The 20,252-nt window shown below is 40.3% G+C and overlaps 1 protein-coding gene across 1 annotated transcript in view; it reads right to left on the bottom strand.

Annotated features, from left to right (window-relative positions):
• Positions 1-20,252, bottom strand: part of LOC122797107 (cytochrome P450 2C20-like) — a 1,202,426-nt gene that overhangs the window by 523,524 nt on the left and 658,650 nt on the right. The gene's annotated exons all lie outside the window — the stretch shown is intronic.

The raw sequence follows: 20,252 nt of genomic DNA, 5'->3' as shown, positions 1-20,252 counted from the left end.
TATAGCATTCTGTCTACCTTTAGAGTTTCATCCTCTTAGCTTTACCCTCTTGGAGAAAAGCAAGTGTTGAAGGAACATTGTTGTCTATGTAGAATACCCTGGTATGCATAGGAAAATAGTAAAAGGTCATACTGAAAGAAGAAGATATGCCAGAGCCAGGATTGCACTGCTGTTTTATAGACTGTATAGGACAGTGTGTAACTGTAGAGTGTCAGCCTAGTAGCTTTACCCCTCTTGGTGAAAATCAAATTTTCAAGGAATTTTCTTCTCTATGTAGAATATTCTGCAAATCCAGAGGGAAAGCTAAAAACAGTAAATGGTCATTCTGAAAGAAGAGGTTATGTGAGAACCAGGATTACAGTGCCCTGTTGGAGTGTGCATAGCACACTGTGTAGCGGTAGTGTTCAAGGGGTATTTTATCTATGTAGAATAGGCTGCAGATGCATAGGGAAAGCTAAAAACAATAAACGGTCATACTGAAAGAAAAAATTAAATGAGAGCCAGGATTACACTGCCCTTTTGTATGGTGAAGAACATATGCCAGAGCCACTGTATCTATAGAGTTTCAGCTTCCTAGCTTTTCCCCTCATGGAGAAAATTAAATTTTTAAGGGATATTTTTCTGTATATAGAATAGACTGGAGGTGCTCAGGAAAAGCTAAAAACACTAAATGGTTTTACTGAAAGAAGAGGTTATACCAGAACCAGGAGTGTTGTGCCCTGTTGTAGTGTGCATAGCACCATGTGTACCTGTAGAGTTTCAGCTTTCTAGCTTTACCCCTCTGGGGGAAAATCAAATTTTCAAGGTGTATTTTTCTCTATGTAGAATAGGCTGGAAGTGCCTGTAGAGTTCCAGTTTCTGCATCCTAGTTTTACCCCTTTTGGAGAAAATCTAGTGTTCAAGGGGTATTTTTGTCTGTGTATAATAGGTTGGAAATGCATAAAAGCTAAAAACAATAAATGATCATACTGAATGAAAATGTTAAATGAGAGTCAGGACTACAGTGCCCTTTTGTAGGGTGAGTAGTAAACTGTGTACCTGTAGAGTTTCAGCTTCCTAGCAGTTCCCCCCTTGGAGAAAATCAAAATTTCAAGGGGTATTTGTCTGTACATAGAATAGACTGGAGATGCTCAGGGAAAGCTAAAAACACTAAATGGTCATACTGAAAAGATGAAGTTATGCCAGAGGAAGTATTAGAATGCCCTTTTTTAGGGTGTATACTACACTGTATGCTGTAGAGACTATGCCTCCTAGTATTACCTCTTTTGGGGGAAATCATGTTTTCAAGTGGTATTTTTCTCTATGTAGAACAGGCTAGAAATCCAGAAGGAAAGATAAAAACAGTTAACAGTCAAACTGAAAGAAGACGTTATGCCAAAGTCAGGACTGCAGTGCCCTTTTGTATGGGGCATAGTACACTGTGTACCTGTAGAGTTTCAGCCTCCTGGGTTTACCTGTCTTAGGAAACATCATGTTTTCAAGTTTTCTGTCTCTGCCTAGAATAGGCTGGAAATGCATAGGGAAATCTAAAGAGTATAAACTGTCATGCTGAAAGAAGAAGTTATACCAGAGCCAGGATTGCAGTGCTCTTTGTAGTGTGCATAGCACCATGTGTACTGTAGAGTTTCAACCTGCTAACTTTACACCTCTTGGAGAAAATCAAGTTTTCCATGGGTATTTTTCCTCTATGTAGAATAGTCTGGAAATGCATAGGGACAGCAAGAAACAGTAAACGGTCATACTGAAAGAAGAACATATGCCAGAGCCAGGATTATAGTGCTGTTTTGTAGGCTGCATGGGACAATGTGTAACTGTAGAGTGGCAGCCTCCTAGCTTTACGCCACTTGATAGAAATGAAGCTTTCAAGGAATTTTCTTCTTTATGTAGAATAGGCTGGAAATCCAGACAGAAAGCTAAAACGGGTAAATGGTCATACTGAAAGAAGAGGTTATGCCAGAGACAGGATTTCAGTGCCCTGCTGTAGTGTGTATAGCACACTGCGTACCTGTGGAGTTTCAGCCTCCTAGCTTTACCTGTCTGGGGGAAAAATCAAGTTTTCAAGGTGTATTTTTCTCTATGTAGAATAGACTGGAAATGCATAGGAAAAGCTTAAAACAGTAAATGGTCATATTGAAAGAAGAAGTTATGGCAGAGCCAGGATTGCAGTGCCATTTTATAGGGTGCATAGCACCCTGTGTACCTGTAGAGTTTCAGTTTCATCCTTCTAGCCTTACCCCTTTTGGAGGACAATCTAGTGTTCAATGGGTATTTTTGTCTATGTGAAATAGGCTGGAAATGCATACAGAAAGCTAAAGACAATAAACAGTCATACTGAAAGAAAAAGAATGAAGAAAAGAAAATGAGAGCCAGGATTGTAGTGCCCTTTAGTAGAGTGAATTGTACACTGTGTACCTATAGAGTTTCAGCTTCCTAGCTTTCCCCTCTTGGAGAAAATCAAATTTTCAAAATGTATTTTTCTGTACCTATAATAGACTGGAGAGGCTCAGAGAAAGCTAAAAACTCTAAATGGTCATACTGAAAGAAGAGATTATGCCACAGCCAGGATTGCAGTACACTGTTGTAGTGTGCATAGCACCGTCTGTACCTGTAGACTTTCAGTCTCCTAGCTTTACCTGTCTGAGGGAAAAAATCAAGTTTTCAATGAGTCTTATTTTCTATGTAGAATAGGCTGGAAATGCCTAGGGAAAGCTAAAAACAAATAGCCATACTGAAATAAAAAGTTAAGCCAGAGCCAGGATGGGAGTGCCCTTTTGTAGGGTGAAGAGGACACTGTGTAACTGTAGAGTGTCAGCCTCTTAGCTTCACCGTTCTTTGGGAAAATTAAGTTTTCAAGGGATTTTCTTCTCTATGTAGAATAGGCTGGAAATCCAGAGAGGAAGCTAAAAACAGTAAATTCGTCATACTGAAAGAAGAAGTTATGCCAGAGCCAGGATGTCAGCACCCTGTGTACATGTCAAGTTTCAGCTTTCTAGCTTTACCCCTGTGGGGAAAATCAAGTTTCCAAGTTGTATTTTTCTATGTATAATAGGCTGGAAATGCCTAGGGAAAGCTAAAAAGAGTAAACAGTCATACTGAAAGAAAACGTTATGCCAGAGCAAGGATTGCAGTGCTCTTTTGTAGGGTGCATAGTACACTGGGTACCTGTAGAGATTATGCCTCTGAGCATTAGCCCTCTTGGAGAAAGCAAGGGTTTAAGGGTTATTTTTCACTATGTAGAACAGGCTAGTAATCCTCAAGGAAAGCTAAAAACACTTAACAGTCAAACTGAAAGAAGAAGTTATGCCAAAACCAGGACTGCAGTGCCCTTTTGTAGGGTGGATAGTACACTATGTACCTGTAGAGTTTCAGTCCCCTATCTTTATCCCTCTTGTAAAATATCAAGTTTTCAAGGTTCTTTTTGTCTCTTTCTCGAAAAGGATGGAAATGCGTAGGGAAGCCTAAAGACATTAAACGGTCATACTGAAAGAAGACGTTATGCCAGAGCTAGGATTGCAGTGCCATTTTGTAGTGTGAATAGCACCATGTGTACCTGTAGACTTTCAGACTCCTAGCTTTACACCTCCTGGAGAAAATCAAGTTTTCATTTGGTAGTTTTCTCTATGTACAATATGCTGGAAATGCATAGGGCAGCTAAAAACAGTAAATGGTCATACTGAAAGAAGAAGTTATACCAGAGCAAGGATTATAGTGACCTTTTGTAGGGTGCACAGTACACTTTGTACATGTAGTTTTTCAGCCTCCTATCTTTATTCCTCTTGGAGGAATATCAAGATTTCAGCGTGTTTTTCTCTATCTTGAATAGGCTAAAATAGCACAGGGAAAGCTAAACAGTAAAGAGTCATACTGAGAAATGTTTTGGCAGAGCCAGGATTGCAGTGTCTTTTTGTAGTGTGAACAGCACCTTGTGTACCTGTAGAGTTTCAGCCTGATAGCTTTACACCTCTTGAAGAAAATCAAGTTTTCAAGGGGTATTTTCTCTATGTAGAGTAGGCTGGAAATGCATAAGGACAGTTACAAACAGTAAATGATCATTCCAAAAGAAGAAGTTAAATGAGAGGCTGGATTACAATACCCTTTTTTAGAGTGAAAAGTACACTGTGCACCTATAAAGTTTCAGCTTCCTAGCTTTTCCCCTCATGGAGAAATTTTTTTTTGATGGGGTATTTTTCTGAACATAGAATCGACTGGCGATACTTAGTGAAAGCTAAAAACACTTAATGATTATACTGAAAGAAGAGGTTATGCCAGAGCCAGGATTGCAGTTCCCTGTTGTAGTGTGCATAGCACTGTTTGTACCTGTAGAGTTTAAGCCTTTTAGCTTTACCCCTCGGGGGAAAATCAAGTTTTCAAGGTGTATTTTTCTCTATGTAGAATAAGCTGGAAATGCATAGGGACAGCTAAAAACATTAAGCGGTCATACAGAAAGAAGAAGTTATGCCAGAGCAAGGATTGCAGTCCCCATTTGTAGGGTGCATAGTACACTGTGCACTTGTAGTTTTTCAGCCTCCCAGCTTTACCCCTCCTGGAGGAATATCAAGTTTCTAATGTGTTTTTTCTCTAGAATAGGCTAAAAATGGACAGGGAAACCTACAAGCAGTAACGGTTACACTGAGAAATGATTTGGCAGAACCAGGATTGCATGGAGCTTTTCTAGGGAGCCTGGCATTTTGTGTACCTGCAGAGTTTCGGCATCCTTGCTTTACCCTTCTTGAAGAAAATCAAGTTGTCAAGGTGTATTTTTCTTTACGTACAATAGGCTGGATATACACAGGGAAACCTAAAAGTAAACAGTCATACTGGAAGTAGAACGTATGCCAGTGCCAAGATTGCAGTGCCCTTTTAGGGTGCATAGCATCCTGTGTACCTTTAGAGTTTCAGCCTCATAGCTTTACCCTGTTGGAGAAAATCAAGTGTTCAAGGGGTACCTTTAGAGTTTCAGCATCTTAGCTTTACCCTGTTGGAGAAAATCAATAGCTTTCCCTATGAATTCCAGGGTATTCTACATAGACAAAATTGTCTATGTAGAATACCCCAGAATTCATAGGGAAAGCTAAAGGCAGTAAAAGGTCATACTGAAAGAAGAAGATATGCCAGAACAAGAATTACAGTGCTGTATTGTAGGCTGCATAGGACAGTGTGTAACTGTAGAGTGTCAGCCTCCTAGCTTTACCCCACTTGGAGAAAATCAAGTTTTCAAGTTTTTTTTCTTTATGTAGAATAGGCTAAAATGCACAGGGAAAGCTAAAAATAGTAAACAGTCATACCAAAAAACATTTTGGCAGAGCCAGAATTGCAGTGCTCTTTTGTAGTGTGCATAGCATGATGTGTACATGTAGAGTTTCAGACTATCTTTACACCTCTTGGAGAAAAATCAATTTTCAAGGGGTATTTTTCTGTATGTAGAATAGGCTGGAAATGCATAGGAACAGCCAAACATAGTAAATGGTCATATTGAAAGAAGAAGTCATGCCACAGTCAGAATTGCAGTATCCTTTTGTAGGGTGGATAGTACTCTGTGTACCTGTAGAGATTCAGCCTCCTAGCTTTACCCATCTTGGAGAAAATCAAATTTTCAAGGAGTATTTTTCTATACATAGAATGGACTAGAGATGCTCAGGGAAAGCGAAAAACACCAAATGGTCATACTGAGAGAAGTTATAGCAGACCAAGGATTGCAGTGCTCTTTTGTAGGGTGTATAGTAAACTGTGTACCTGTAGAGATTATGCCTCCTAACCCCTCTTGGAGAAAATCAAGTTTTGAAGGGGCATTTTTCTCTATGTAGAATAGGCTGTAAATCCACAAAAAAGCTAAAAATAGTTAACAGTCAAACTGAAAGAAGTTATGCCAGAGCCAGGACTACAGTGCTCATTTGTAGGGTGCATGGTACACTGTGCACCTGTAGAGTTTCACCCTCCTAGCTTTACCCCTCTTGGAGAAAATCAAGTTTTCAAGTTTTTTTTGTCTCCGTTTAGAATAGGCTGGAAATGCATAGGGATACCTAAAGACAGTAAACTGTCATACTGAAAGAAGTTATGCCACAGCCAAGATTGCAGTGCCATTTTTAGTGTGCGTAGCACCGTGTGTACCTGTAGAGCTTTAGCCTGCTAGTTTTACACCTCTTGGAGAAAATCAATTTTTAAGTGGGTATTTTTCTCTATGTAGAATAGGCTGGGAATGCATAGGGACAGCTAAAAACAGTAAATGGTTGTATGAAAGGAAGACGTTTGCCAGAGTAAGGATTGCAGTGCCCTTTTGTAGGGTGCATAGCATCCTGTCTACCTTTAGAGTTTCATCCTCTTAGCTTTACCCTCTTGGAGAAAAGCAAGTGTTGAAGGGAAATTTTTGTCTATGTAGAATACCCTGGTATGCATAGGAAAACAGTAAAAGATCATACTGAAAGAAGAAGGTATGCCAGAGCCAGGACTGAACTGCTGTTTTGTAGACTGCATAGGACAGCGTGTAACTGTAGAATGTCAGCCTACTAGCTTTACCCCTCTTGTTGAAAATCAAGTTTTCAAGGAAGACTGCATAGGACAGCGTGTAACTGTAGAATGTCAGCCTACTAGCTTTACCCCTCTTGGTGAAAAACAAGTTTTCAAGGAATTTTTGTTCTCTATGTAGAATAGCCTGCAAATCCAGAGGGAAAGCTAAAAACAGTAAATGGTCATACTGAAAGAAAAGGTTATGCGAGAGCCAGGATTACAGTGCCCTATTGGAGTGTGCATAGGACACTGTGTAGCTGTAGAGTTTCAACCTCCTAGCTTTACCCTTCTGGGGGAAAGTCAAGTTTTCAAGGTTTATTTTTCTCTTTGTAGAATAGGCTGGAAATGCATACGGACAACAAAAAACAGTAAATGGTCATACTGAAAGAAGTTATGCCAGAGCCATGATTGCAGTGCCAATTTGTAGGCTGCATAGCATACTGTATACCTGTAGAGTTTCAGCTTCCTAGATTTACTACTGTTGGAGAAAATCAAGTTTTCAAGGGTTTTTACTCTATGTAGAATAGGCAGGAAATGCAGAGGGGAAAGCTCAAAATAGTAAACGCTCATACTGAAAGAAGAAGCTATGGCACAGCCAAGATTGCAGTGCCATTTTCTAGGGTGCATAGCACCCTGTGTACCTGTAGAGTTTCAGTTTCAGCCTACTAGATTTACCCCTTTTGGAGTAAATCTAGTGTTCAAGGGGTATTTTTCTCTATGTAGAATAGGCTGGGTGAGGTAGCTGATAGGTGGAGGGTAAAGGCCTCCTGGCAGGGAGGAAAAAATGCCAAGTGAAATACCCCTGTGAAGGCAGTGATGCGGGCACCCATGAAGGAGTCACAGTGTTACTGATCTTTTTGTCTCAAAAAGTGCAGTTCTTTTGCTAGGGAGGCCCCTTTAGCACTAGGAACATTTGGTGACATCCAGTTGGGTCAGGCTTAGGCTGCCATGGGGAAGTCCACCTTATTGGAACATGAGGCCAAAGCCCTGAGGAAGAAATAGTTGAAAAAACACTGGAAACAAAGTTGTAACCCCCAGATGCCAAGATAGCCTTGTGAGTTAGTGGTTCCTCTCAGTGGGCCAGTGGTCACAGTCACTGGTGCAACAGAAATCTCAGCAAAAATCTTAGTAAAGCCTCCACCCCTGGTGTGCAGACCAATGGTACAGGCAAAATCAACACATAGATGAAGACAATGCAGACGAGACAAAAAAGACACAGGTCGAATCTCTCAAGTAGTCCTCTAGTTTATTAGAGCCACCTGTAAAGCTGGAACTTATAATGTGTAGTCACTGAAACATCTTGTGTCCGATGCATCATGGGAAATATGCAAATTACCCCTTAAGGATATCCCGTGCTTCAGCTATCACCCAATCCAAAATTAGTTTGGAAAAGAGCTCTGAACCTTGTCAACTCCAAACTCTAATAGAATGTTTTTGCTGACAAATTTTGTTAAAAAACTACATACAAAATTCATGTTAAAGACATGTTGAAAAACAATTTTAAAAATGTATAATTTTGAGGGAGGTTTTGGATTGAGTGATAGCTGTAGCATGGGATATCCTTAAGGGGTAATTTGCATATTTCCCCTGATGCCTCGGACACATGATGTTTTAGTGACTACACATTATAAGTTCTAGCTATACAGGTTGCTCTAATAAACTAGAGGACTACTTGAGAGATTTGATTTGCGTCTTTTTTGTCTCGTCTGCATTGTCTTCATCTACGTGTTGATTTTGCCTGTACCATTGGCCTGCACACCAGGGGTGGAGGCTTTAATGAGATTTTTGCTGAGATTTCTGGAGCACCAGTGACTGTGACCACTGGCCCACTGAGAGGAATCACTAACCCACAAGGCTATCTTGGCATCTGGGGGTTACAACTTTGTTTCCACTGTTTTTTCAACTGTTTCCTCCTCAGAGCTTCACGTTCCAGTAAGGTGGGCTTCCCCCTGGCAGCCTAAGCCTGACCCAACTGGATGTCACCACATGCTCCTAGTGCTAAAGGGCCCTCCCTGGCAAATGAACTGCACTTTTTGAGACAAAAAGATCAGTACCACTGTGGCTCCTCCATACATGCCTGCATTACTGCCTTCACAAGTGTATTTCACTTGGTATGTAGAATAGGCTGGAAATTCACAAGGAAAGCTAAAAACAGTTAACAGCCAAACTGAAAGAAGAAGTTATGTCAAAGCCAGGACTGCAGTGACCTTTTGTAGGGAGCATTATACACTGTCTACCTGCATAGTTTCAGCCTCCTAGCTTTACCCCTCCTAGAAAACATGAAGTTTTCCAGTTTTTTTGTCTCTGTCTAGAATAGCCTGGAAATGCACAGGGAAACCTAAAGACAGCAAATTGTCAAATTGAAAGAAGTTATGCCAGAACCAGGATTGAAGTTCCATTTTATAGGGTGCATAATACCATGTATACCTATAGAGTTTCAGCCTGGTAGCTTTACACCTCTTGGAGAAAATGACGTTTTTAAGGGGTATTTTCTCTATGTTGAATAGGCTGGAAATACATAGGGACAGCAAACAACAGTAAATGGTCATACTGAAAGAAGATGTCATGCCACAGCCAGAATTGCAGTACCTTTTTGTAGGGTTAATAGTGCACTGTGTACCTGTAGAGTTTCACTTTACTAGCTTTTCCTCTATTGGAGAAATGTTATGAAGGGATATTTTTCTCTATGGAGGGAAAGCTAAAAACAGTAAGTGGTCATACTGAAAGAAGACGTTATGCCAGAATCAGGATTGCAGTGTCCATTCTTAGCATGCATAGTACACTGTGCACCTGTAGTTTTTCAGCCTCCTAGCTTTACCACTCCTGGAGGAATATCAAGTTTTCACTATGTTTTGTTCTCTAGAATAGGTGAAACATGGACAGGGAAACCTAAAAACAGTAAACAGTTATACTGAGAAATGTTTTGGCAGAGACAGTATTCCATGGAGCTTTTCTAGGGAGCATGGCATTTTGTGTACCTGTAGTGTTTCAGCATCCTTGCTATACCTGTCTTGAAGAAAATCAAGTTTTCAAGGTGTATTTTTCTTTATGTACAATAGGCTGGATATACACAGGGAAACCTAACAGTAAACAGTCATACTGGAAGTAGAACGTATGCCAGAGCCAGGATTGCAGTGCCCTTTTTAGGGTACATAGCACTCTGTGTACCTTTATTTATTTATTTATTTTATTTTACATTTGTTAACCGGGATGGTCCGACTAGATACATGTCATTTTTCAGCGGAGTCCCGGGGAGAAAAGCTCCAACAGAGTTACATTGATAATTAGGTACAGTAAATGAGCTGAAAGAACTTAACAAAAACATAGGCTATTTACATACAAGTACAAGACTGCCATTACTGTTTCTGAGATTACTACAAATGTAACATTAATAACATATTAGCAAGGACGGTAGGCAGTATAATGACATAGAATTAGACAGGATACATATTTCTTTATCACAGTATACAAAGTACTTATCATCTTAGCTAGTTGTTTATGTTTTAGTTAATGGCACAGAGCTAGTCTGGGTTTGAGCAAGGACATAGCCAGTGTGACTTGAAGTGGAGTTTTAGACTATTTTTGAATTGACTTAGAGAAGTTGCAAGTGTGATGTTATTTGGGAGAGAGTTCCATATTTTACCAGTGGTGTTGGCAAATGGCGTCACCACCTAGGTTGAGAGATTTAGTTGTTTGGACAAGGAGTCTGTTTGCTGAGCGAAGGCAGCTTAGATTGGAGTAGGGAGTCATTAAGTTTTTAGTGCTGGGGTATTCTCAGGTTGTTTAAGGATTTTGAAGGCCTCTATGAGTTGGGACTGGTGAAGAAGGTGTGGGAATTCTATCCATCCAAGCTTTTTCAGGTTAGTACAGTGGTGTGTTCTGTAGGGTAGGCCTGTAACGAACCTGGCAATGTGATTATAGCAGGATGAGAGCTTGGCCAGATCAGATTTGTTAAGGTGAGTGAGGACAGGAGAGGCATATAGTAGGGTAGAGAGAAGGTGTGAACGGGCTGTGGCTGCCCTGGCATTCGGGTAAGGAAGGCTTTAATTCTATATAGGGTCCCAAGTTTCTTGTTGACTGACTTAATGGCTTGGTTGATATGTATATCAAATCTGAGCTTATTGTCAATGTTTACTCCTAATAGCTTTGTATAGGTGTCTGGGGAGATGATGGTCCCATTATTGGATTTTATAGTGACGTTTTCAGTCGGAGATCTATTGGTTGGGTAGAAGAGAAGTAACTTGGTTTTGTTTGGATTTAAGATCAGGAGATGGTTGGCAAGCCAGTTTTCGACTTTGGTGAAGCTATGTTGGGTGGTAGTTAGTAGATTTGCAAGAGAGGCATTGGAACATATTATAGTCGAGTCATCTGCATATTGAATGCAGGTGGCTTCAGGGATGACTGTTTGGATGTCGTTTATGAAGACTGAAAAGAGGAGAGGTCCTAATATGGAACCTTGAGGAACTCCTATGGTATTTGGAAGTAGGCAGGAGAGCTTGTTTTGCCACATTACTGCTTGTTGTCTCCCAGTGAGGTAAGCTTGAAACCAGTCAAGGGCTGGAGTATCTAGATACAGGGTTTTAAAGTATATAGAAGTAACTGATGGTTTACCATATCGAAGGCTTCGATAGGTCCAGGAAGAGAGCGGAGGATTTTTTATTATTCGGTTAAGATTAATGTTTTCAGTAAAGAGAGGAGGGCAGTGGTTGTACTATGATGGGGTCTGAATCCATGTTGAGAGTCTGTGAGTAGTTTATTTTGGGTTAGATAGAGCATTAGTTGGTTGTGCATGCACTTTTCCATAATTTTGGCAAGTGGTGATAGTATGGCTATAGGTCTATAGTTGGATAGTTCTGTGGATGAACCTCCTTTGTGGAGTGGAATAACATAGGATATTTTCCAAATTGAGGCGATTGAGGCCTCGGTTATCGTTCTGTTAATTAGGATTGAGATAGGGTAGGCTACGACATCTGCAGCAATTTGCAGGTATTCAGCCGGCAGAAGATCGGCTGAAAGGGTGGTTGGCTTCAGTTTTTCAAAGGGATCTGATAAAGGATGTGGACACTGGCTGGAAGTTAAAAGAGAGTGGTGAGTCGGGTATAGTGTTTATAGAAGTGTGGGGAGGAGAAAGTTGGTTAGCTAATGACTGGATGGTTTCTGTGAAGAAAGTATTGAATGAATTGGCTATATCTTCTTGGCTCTTGTCAGATAATGTTCCTGGGGTTGGAGTAGTGGATTTGCCTGGTTAGAGAAGTTTATTTATGCCTGCCCAGTACTTTTGAGGGTTATTCTGATGTTTATGTTGCAGATTGTAGAAGTAATTTTTCTTATCTAGTATGATGGCTTTTCTAGTCTCATTTCTAAGTTGTTGGAATTTGATACGATCTAGGGGTAGTTTGGTAGTCGCCATTTATCACGCTTTGTCTCTAGTTGTTATTTTGGTTTTGGTGTCTGTTGTTAGCCAGGGTGCTAGTTGAGTTTTATTTCTTATTGAGCATTTAGGGGCATGAGTCAAGTATAGTAAGGAATGAATTGTTAAATGATGACACTGCCTCATCAACGGGAAGGAACTTTAGTTTTGTCCAGTTACATGATTTGAGTTCAAGTTGAAATTTAGTTGGGACAAAGTTTTTCTTGGATCTGATAGACCTATAAATAGGTAAGCTTGTACAATTAATTTTGTCTTTCATGATGTATGTGAGCAGGTGATCACTAAGATCATTAGGGAGAGTTCAGACATATAGTTCTGGGATGACTGTTGGTGAGTATCCAGTCTAGTATACTCTCTTTTTGGTTATTGTTACCTGTACATGTGGTAGATGATATTATCTGAGAAAATCCATGTAGGTTAACAGGGATGGGGTTGGACTGTGCTGTGCATTGGTTCCAGTCAATATTAACATCGCCCAAGACAATGGTTTCTTGAGGGTAGTTGTTGGCTATCCAATGTAGAATGACCTCTAGTGTTTCTACATTGTTCCCAGGGGGAATATAGGTGACAATTAGGTTAATGCCCTTATGATTATTTAGTAGAATTTTAGAGCTAGTATTTCAGCGTTAGAGACCTGGGGTGGTTGTATAGGGTTAGTTATGATGTTAAGTGTGCTATTATATAGGGAGGCTATTCCACCGCGTGCTTTCTTTACTCTATCTGCCCTAAGTATATTGTAACCAGGAGGCAGGATCTCATTGTCTTTGGTTGATGGCCAGAGCCATGTTTCAGATAGACACATTATGTTGGGGAGGTATGTGGCTAGTACAGCATGCAGGCTATGTATCTTATTGTTTAGGCTTCTAATGTTTAAGTGGCATATTAGGAGGGAGTTGACCAGTCGGTGGGAGAGTGGTGGGCTGGTAGGATTTTGAGTTAAGGTTGGGCCTGGATTAGGATGGATGTCCCCATCTTTGGTTATGCTTTTTCTTAGATACGCTAGTAGTCTAATAACTTTGAATAGTAGTTTTAGTTCATATTTGGATTTTGGTGTTGATTGGAGTGGTTTTTTTAGAAGCAAGCGGAGCTAACCCAGTCCCAGTTTTTGGTCCTATGAGTGGGGTAAATAGTCTGATAGTGTAAGTAAGCAGATTGGAGTACAGGCTTGAAATTCAACATAAACATATACAGTTGTAAAATGTCTAATACAATTCAACATAAATAGGCATTTACAGTTGTAAAACACTTACTGGAGAGACACTGAGCCTTCATGGGGCCTGTAGCAGAGTGGATTGTAGTTTTACAAATGGTGCCTGCCACAGGTAATATTTATTAACTCTGGGATTGTCTTAAGGTAATAAACAGGGAAGGGGAGGGGAGAACAAGGGTGTGAGCAGGCAGTTCTTTGTACTGCTGCTAATGAGCCAAAGCAAGACAAGTATGTGTTAAGAACAATCACAATTGACCAAGGACTGCTCTGAAACTGTAAGTCTTGTCTTAATATCTCAGGTGGAAAACCAGGATAACCTTGTATCAGTAGTTTACTGTGGTATAGTTTAAATAAAGAAACACACAGTATTGATCAGTTATTGATACTATTTGCTAACAGAAGGGAATAAGAGAAAGTGGAAGATGTGTGTGTGTGTGTGGTGGGGGTGGTGGTGGGGGGGGGCTGCTTACAGCCAAAGCACAGTGCTCTCCAGGGAAAATGAAGATTGGCTCAAACAGTTAGACACATACTCAAAGTTAACTGTAGCTGTTTGCAGACAGTTCAGACCCAGACTGCACTTTTCTTATAGGAATGTTAAAGGTGGTACCGGAGTTGAATACTTAAGAGTGGTGTTAGGTTCAAAGTTAACTGTAGCTGTTTGCAGACAGTTCAGACCCGGATTGCACTTTTCTTATAGGAATGTTAAAGGTGGTACCGGAGTTGAATACTTAAGAGTGGTGTTAGGTTCAAAGTTAACTGTAGCTGTTTGCAGACAGTTCAGACCCGGACTGCACTTTTCTTATAGGAATGTTAAAGGTGGTACCAGAGTTGAATACTTAAGAGTGGTGTTAGGTTCAAAGTTAACTGTAGCTGTTTGCAGACAGACCTTTAGAGTTTCAGCCTCATAGCTTTACCCTGTTGGAGAAAATCAAGTGTTCAAGGGTATTTTTGTCTTTGTAGAATACCCTGGAATTCATAGGGAAAGCTAAGCTAATAGCAGTAAAAGGTCATACTGAAAGAAGAAGATATGCCAGAACAAGGATTACAGTGCTGTATTGTAGGCTGCATAGGACAGTGTGTAACTGTAGAGTGTCAGCCTCCTAGCTTTACCCCACTTGGAGAAAATCAAGTTTTCAAGATTTTTTTTCTCTATGTAGAATAGGCTAAAATGCACAGGGAAAGCTAAAAACAGTAAACAGTCATACAAAAAACATTATGGCAGAGCCAAGATTGTAGTGCTTTTTTTGTCGTGTGCATAGCATGATGTGTACATGTAGAGTTTCAGCCTATCTTTACACCTCTTGGAGAAAATCAATTTTCAATGGGTATTTTTCTGTATGTAGAATAGGCTGGAAATGTATAGGAACAGCCAAACATAGTAAATGGTCATATTAAAAGAAGAAGTCATGCCACAGTCAGAATTGCAGTACCCTTGCAGTAGGGTGGATAGTACTCTGTGTACCTGTAGAGATTCAACCTCCTAGCTTTACCCCTCTTGGAGAAAATCAAATTTTCAAGGAATATTTTTCTATACATAGAATAGACTAGAGATGCTCAGGGAAAGTTAAAAACACCAAATGGTCATACTGGGAGAAGTTATAACAGACCATGGATTGCAGTGCCCTTTTGTAGGATGTATAGTAAACTGTGTACCTGTAGAGATTATGCCTCCTAACCCTCTTGGAGAAAATCAAGTTTTGAAGGGGCATTTTTCTCTATGTAGAATAGGCTGTAAAGCCACAAAAAAGCAAAAAACAGCCAACAGTTAAACTGAAAGAAGAAGTTATGCCAAAGCCAAGACTACAGTGTTCATTTTTTGGGTGCATGGTGCACTGTGCACCTGTAGAGTTTCAGCCTCCTAGCTTTACCCCTCTTGGAGAAAATCAAGTTTTCAATGTTTTTTTGTCTTTGTCTAGAATAGGCTGGAAATGCATAGGGATACCTAAAGACTTTAAACTGTCATACTGAAAGAAGAAGTTATGCCACAGCAAAGATTGGTAGGGTGGATAGTACTCTGCTTACCTGCAGAGGCTCAGCACACTAGCTTGTTCCATCTTGGAGCAATAGTACTTTTCGGGGCTATTTTCTCTATGCAAAAACAGGCTGAAAATGCATAGAGAAAGCTAAAAACAATAAACGATCATAATGAAAGTGGTTGTTAAGCCAGAACCAGGATTGCAGTACCCATTTGTAGGGCGGATAGTACTCTAAAACCTGCAGAGTTTCAGCCTCCTAGCCTTTTCCCTCTTGTAAAAACACTGCTTTTTAGTGCTATTTTTCTCTATACAAAAACAGGCTGGAAATGCATGGATAAAGCTAATACCAAAAAATGGTCATACTGAAAGTGGACGTTAAGCCAGAACCATGATTGCAGTACCCCTTTGTAGGGTGGATAGTACTCTGCAAATCTGCATAGTTTAGTTTCAGCCTCTAACCTTTTTCCCTCAGAGAAATACAACTTTTCAGGTCTATTTTTCTCTATGCAAAAACAGGCTGGAAAAGCATGGAGAAAGCTAAAACAAATAAACGGTCATACTGAAACTGGCAGTTAAGCCAGAACCAGGATTGCAGTACCCCTTTGTTGGGTGGATAGTACTCTACATACCTGCAGAGTTTCAGTTTCCTAGAGTTTTCCCTCTTAGAGAAATACTACTTTTCAGGGCTATTTTTCTCTATGCAAAAACAGGCTGGAAATACATGGAGAAAGCTAAACCCAATAAACGGTCACACTGAAAGTGGCAGCTAAGCCAGAACCAGGATTGCAGTAGCCCTTTGTAGGGTGGATAGTACTCAGAATACCTACAGAGTTTCAGCCTCCTAGCCTTTTCCCTCTTTGAGAAATGCTACTTTTCAGGGCTATTGTTCTATATGCAAAAACAGGCTGGAAATGCATAGAGAAAGCTAAAAACAATAAACGGTCATACTGAAACTGGCAGTTATGCCAGAAACAGGATTGCAGTGCCCCTTTATAGAGTGGATAGTGCTCTGCTTATCTGCGGAGTTTCAGCATCCTAGCTTATTCCCTCTAGGAGAAATACTACTTTTCAAAGCTATTTGTTTCTATGCAAAAACAGGATGGAAATGCATAGAGAAAGCTAAAAACAATAAATGGTCATACTGAAACCAACAGTTAAGCCAGAAACAGGATTGCAGTGCCCCTTTGTATGGTGGATAGTACTCTACATACCTGCAGATTTTCAGCCTCCTAGCTTTTTCCCTCTTGTAGAAATACTACTTTTTGGGATATTTTTCTCTATGCAAAAACAGTCTGAAAATGCATGGATAAAGCTAAAACCAATAAATGGTCATCCTGAAAGTGGAAGTTAAGCCAGAACCAGGATTGCAGTACCACTTTGTAGGGTGGATGGTACTCTGCATACCTACAGAGTTTCAGCCTCCTAGCTTTTCCCCTCTTGGATAAATACTACTTTTCATGGCTATTTTTTTTCTATGCAAAAACAGGCTGGAAATGCATGGAGAAAGCTAAAAACAATAAACGGTAATACTGAAAATGGCAAAAAAGCCAGAACCAGGATTGCAGTGCCCCTTTGTAGGGTGGATAGTGCTCTACTTACATACAGAGTTTCAGCATCCTAGCTTCTTCCCTCTTGGAGAAATACTACTTTTCAGGGCTATTTTTCTCTATGCAAAAACAGGCTGGAAATGCATGGAGAAAGCTTAAACCAATAAACGGTCATACTGAAAGTAACAGTTAAGCCAGAACTAGGATTGCTGTATGCCTTTGTAGGGTGGATAGAACTCTGCATAACTGCAGAGTTTCATCCTCCTAGCCTTTTCCCTATTGGAGAAATACTACCTTTCAGGGCTATTTTTCTCTATGCAAAAACAGGCTGCAAATGCATGGAGAAAGCTAAAAATAATAACGGTCATACTGAAACTGGGAGTTATGCCAGAAACAGGATTGCAGTGCCCCTTTATAGAGTGGATAGTGCTCTGCTTATCTGCAGAGTTTCAGCATCCTAGCTTATTCCCTCTAGGAGAAATACTACTTTTCAGGGCTATTTGTTTCTATGCAAAAACAGGATGGAAATGCATAGAGAAAGCTAAAAACAATAAATGGTCATACTGAAACCAACAGTTAAGCCAGAAGCAGGATTGCAGTGCCACTTTGTAGTGCGGATAGAACTCTGCTTACCTGCAGAGTTTCAGCATATCAGCTTGTTCGCTCTCAGAAAAATAACACTTTTCAGGGCTACTTTTCTATGCAAAAATAGGCAGGAAATGCATGGAGAAAGCTAAAAACAATAAACGGTCATACTGAAAGTGGCAGTTAAGCCAGAACCAGTATTGCAGTTCTCCATTATAGGGTGGATAGTACTCTGCATATCTGCAACGTTTCAGCCTCCTAGCTTTTTCCCTCTTGGAGAAATACTACTTTTCAATGTTGTTTTTCTGGATGCAAAAACAGGCTGGAAATGCATGGAGAAAGCGTAAACCAATAAACGGTCATACTGAAAGTATCAGTTAAGCCAGAACAAGGATTGCTGTATGCCTTTCTAGGGTGGATAGAACTCTGAATAACTGCAGAGTTTCAGCCTCCTAGCTTTTTCCCCTCTTGGAGAAATACTACTTTTCAGGGCTATTTTTCTGTATGCAAAAACAGACTGGAAATGCATCGAGAAAGCTAAAAATAATGAATTGTCATACTGAAAGTGTCAGTTAAGGTAGGGCCAGGATTACAGTACCCCTTTGTAGGGTGGATAGTACTGTGGAAACCTGCAGAGTTTCAGACTCCAAGCTTTTTCCCTCTTGGAAAAATACTTTTCAGGGCTATTGTTCTACATGCCAAAACAGGCTGGAAATGCATAGAGAAAGCTAAAGACAATAAATGGTCCTACTGAAATCGGAGGTTATGCCAGAAATAGGATTACAGTGCCCCTTTGTAGTGTGGATAGTGCTCTGCTTACCTGCAGAGTTTCAGCTTCCTAGCTTGTTCCCTCTTGGAGAAATACTACTTTCTAGGTCTATTTTTCTGTATGCAAAAACAGGCTGGAAATGCATGTAGAAAGGTTAAACCAATAAACTGTCATACTGAAAGTAGAAGTTAAGCCAGAACTAGGATTACAGTACACCTTTGTAGGGTGGATAGTACTCTGCATACCTGCAGAGTTTCATCCTCCTAGCTTTTTCCCTCTTGGAGAAATACTACTTTCAGGACTATTTTGCTCTGCAAAAAACAGGCTGGAAATGCATAGAAAAAGCTAAAAACAATAAATGATCATACTGAAACTGGCAGTTAAACCAGAACCAGGATTGCAGTACCACTTTATAGGGTGGATAGTACTCTGCACACCTACAGAGTTTCAGCCTCCTAGCTTTTTCCCTGTTGGACAAATACTACTTTTCATGTCTATTTTTCTCTATGCAAAAACAGGCTGGAAATGCTTGGAGAAAGCTAAAAATAATAAACGGTCCTACTGAAAGTGGCAGTAAAGCCAGAACCAGGATTGCAGTTCTCCATTGAAGGGTGGATAGTACTCTGCATATCTGCAAAGTTTCAGCCTCCTAGCTTTTTCCCCCATGGAGAAATACTACTTTATAGGGCTATTTTTCTCTATGCAAAAATAGGCTGGAAATGCATGGAGAAAGCTAAAACCAATAAACGGTCTTACTGAAAGTAGCAGTTAAGCCAGAACCAGGATTGCAGTAGCCCTTTGTAGGGTGGATAGTACTCAGCATACCTACAGAGTTTCAGCCTCCTAGCTTTTTCCCTCTTTGAGAAATACTGCTTTTCAAGGCTATTTTTCTCTGCAAAAACAGCCTGGAATTGCATGGAGAAAGCTAAAAACAATAAACGGTCATACTGAAAGTGGGAGTTAAGCTAGAACCAGGATTGCAGTACCCCTTTGTAGTGTGGGTAGTACTGTGGAAACCTGCAGAGATTCAGTCTCCAAGCTTTTTCCCTCTTGGAGAAATACTACTTTTCATGGCTATTTTTTTTCCATGCAAAAACAGGCTGGAAATGCATAGAGAAAGCTAAAAACAATAAGCCGTTATACTGAAACTGGCAGTTATGCCAGAAACAGGATTACAGTGTCCCTTTGTAGTGTGGATAGTGCTCTGCTTACCTGCAGAGTTTCAGCTTCCTAGCTTGTTCACTCTTGGAGAAATACTACTTTCCAGGGCTGTCTGTATGCAAAAACAGGCTGCAAATGCATAGAGAAAGCTAAAACCAATAAACAGTCATACTGAAATTGGCACTTAAGCTAGAACCAGGATTGCATTACCCCTTTGTAGGGTGGATAGTACTGTGCAAATCTACAGAGTTTCAGCCTCCAAGCTTTTTCCCTCTTGTAGAATTACTACTTTATACGGCTATTTTTCTCTATGCAAAAATAGGCTGGAAATGCATGGAGAAAGCTAAAACCAATAAACAGTCATACTGACAGTGGCAGTTAAGCCAGAACCAGGATTGCAGTAGCCCTTTGTAGGGTGGATAGTACTCTGCATACCTACAGAGTTTCAGCCCCCTAACGTTTTGAGAAATATGAGAAATACTGCTTTTCAGGGCTATTTTCTCTATGCAAAAACAGCCTGGAAATGCATGGAGAAAGCTAAAAACAATAAATGGTCATACTGAAACCGGCAGTTATGCCAGAAACAGGATTGCAGTGCCCCTTTGTAGGGTAGCTAGTACTGTGTAAACCTGCAGAGTTTCAGCCTCCAAGCTTTTTCCCTCTTGAAGAAATACTACTTTTTAGGGCTATTGTTCTACATGCAAAAGCAGACTGGAAATGCATAGAGAAAGCTAAAAACAATAAATGGTCGTACTGAAACCAACAGTTAAGCCAGAAACAGGATTGCAGTGCCCCTTTGTAGGGTGGATAGAACTCTGCTTACCTGCAGAGTTTCAGCATACTAGCTTGTTCGGTCTCAGAAAAATAATACTTTTTAGGGCTACTTTTCTATGCAAAAATAGGCAGGAAATGCATGGAGAAAGCTAAAAACAATAAACGGTCATACTGAAAGTGGCAGTTAAGCCAGAACCAGTATTGCAGTTCTCCATTATAGGGTGGATAGTACTCTGCATATCTGCAAAGTTTCAGCCTCCTAGCTTTTTCCCTCTTAAAAGGGGAATAAAAAAAC

The sequence above is a fragment of the Protopterus annectens genome, chromosome 3.part0 (genome assembly GCF_019279795.1).
Source record: "Protopterus annectens isolate FY-2018-M chromosome 3.part0, PAN1.0, whole genome shotgun sequence".
NCBI classification, from domain to species: domain Eukaryota; kingdom Metazoa; phylum Chordata; order Ceratodontiformes; family Protopteridae; genus Protopterus; species Protopterus annectens.
Note: the sequence above shows the minus strand (reverse complement) of the source record. Positions and strands in the feature narration are given on the sequence as shown.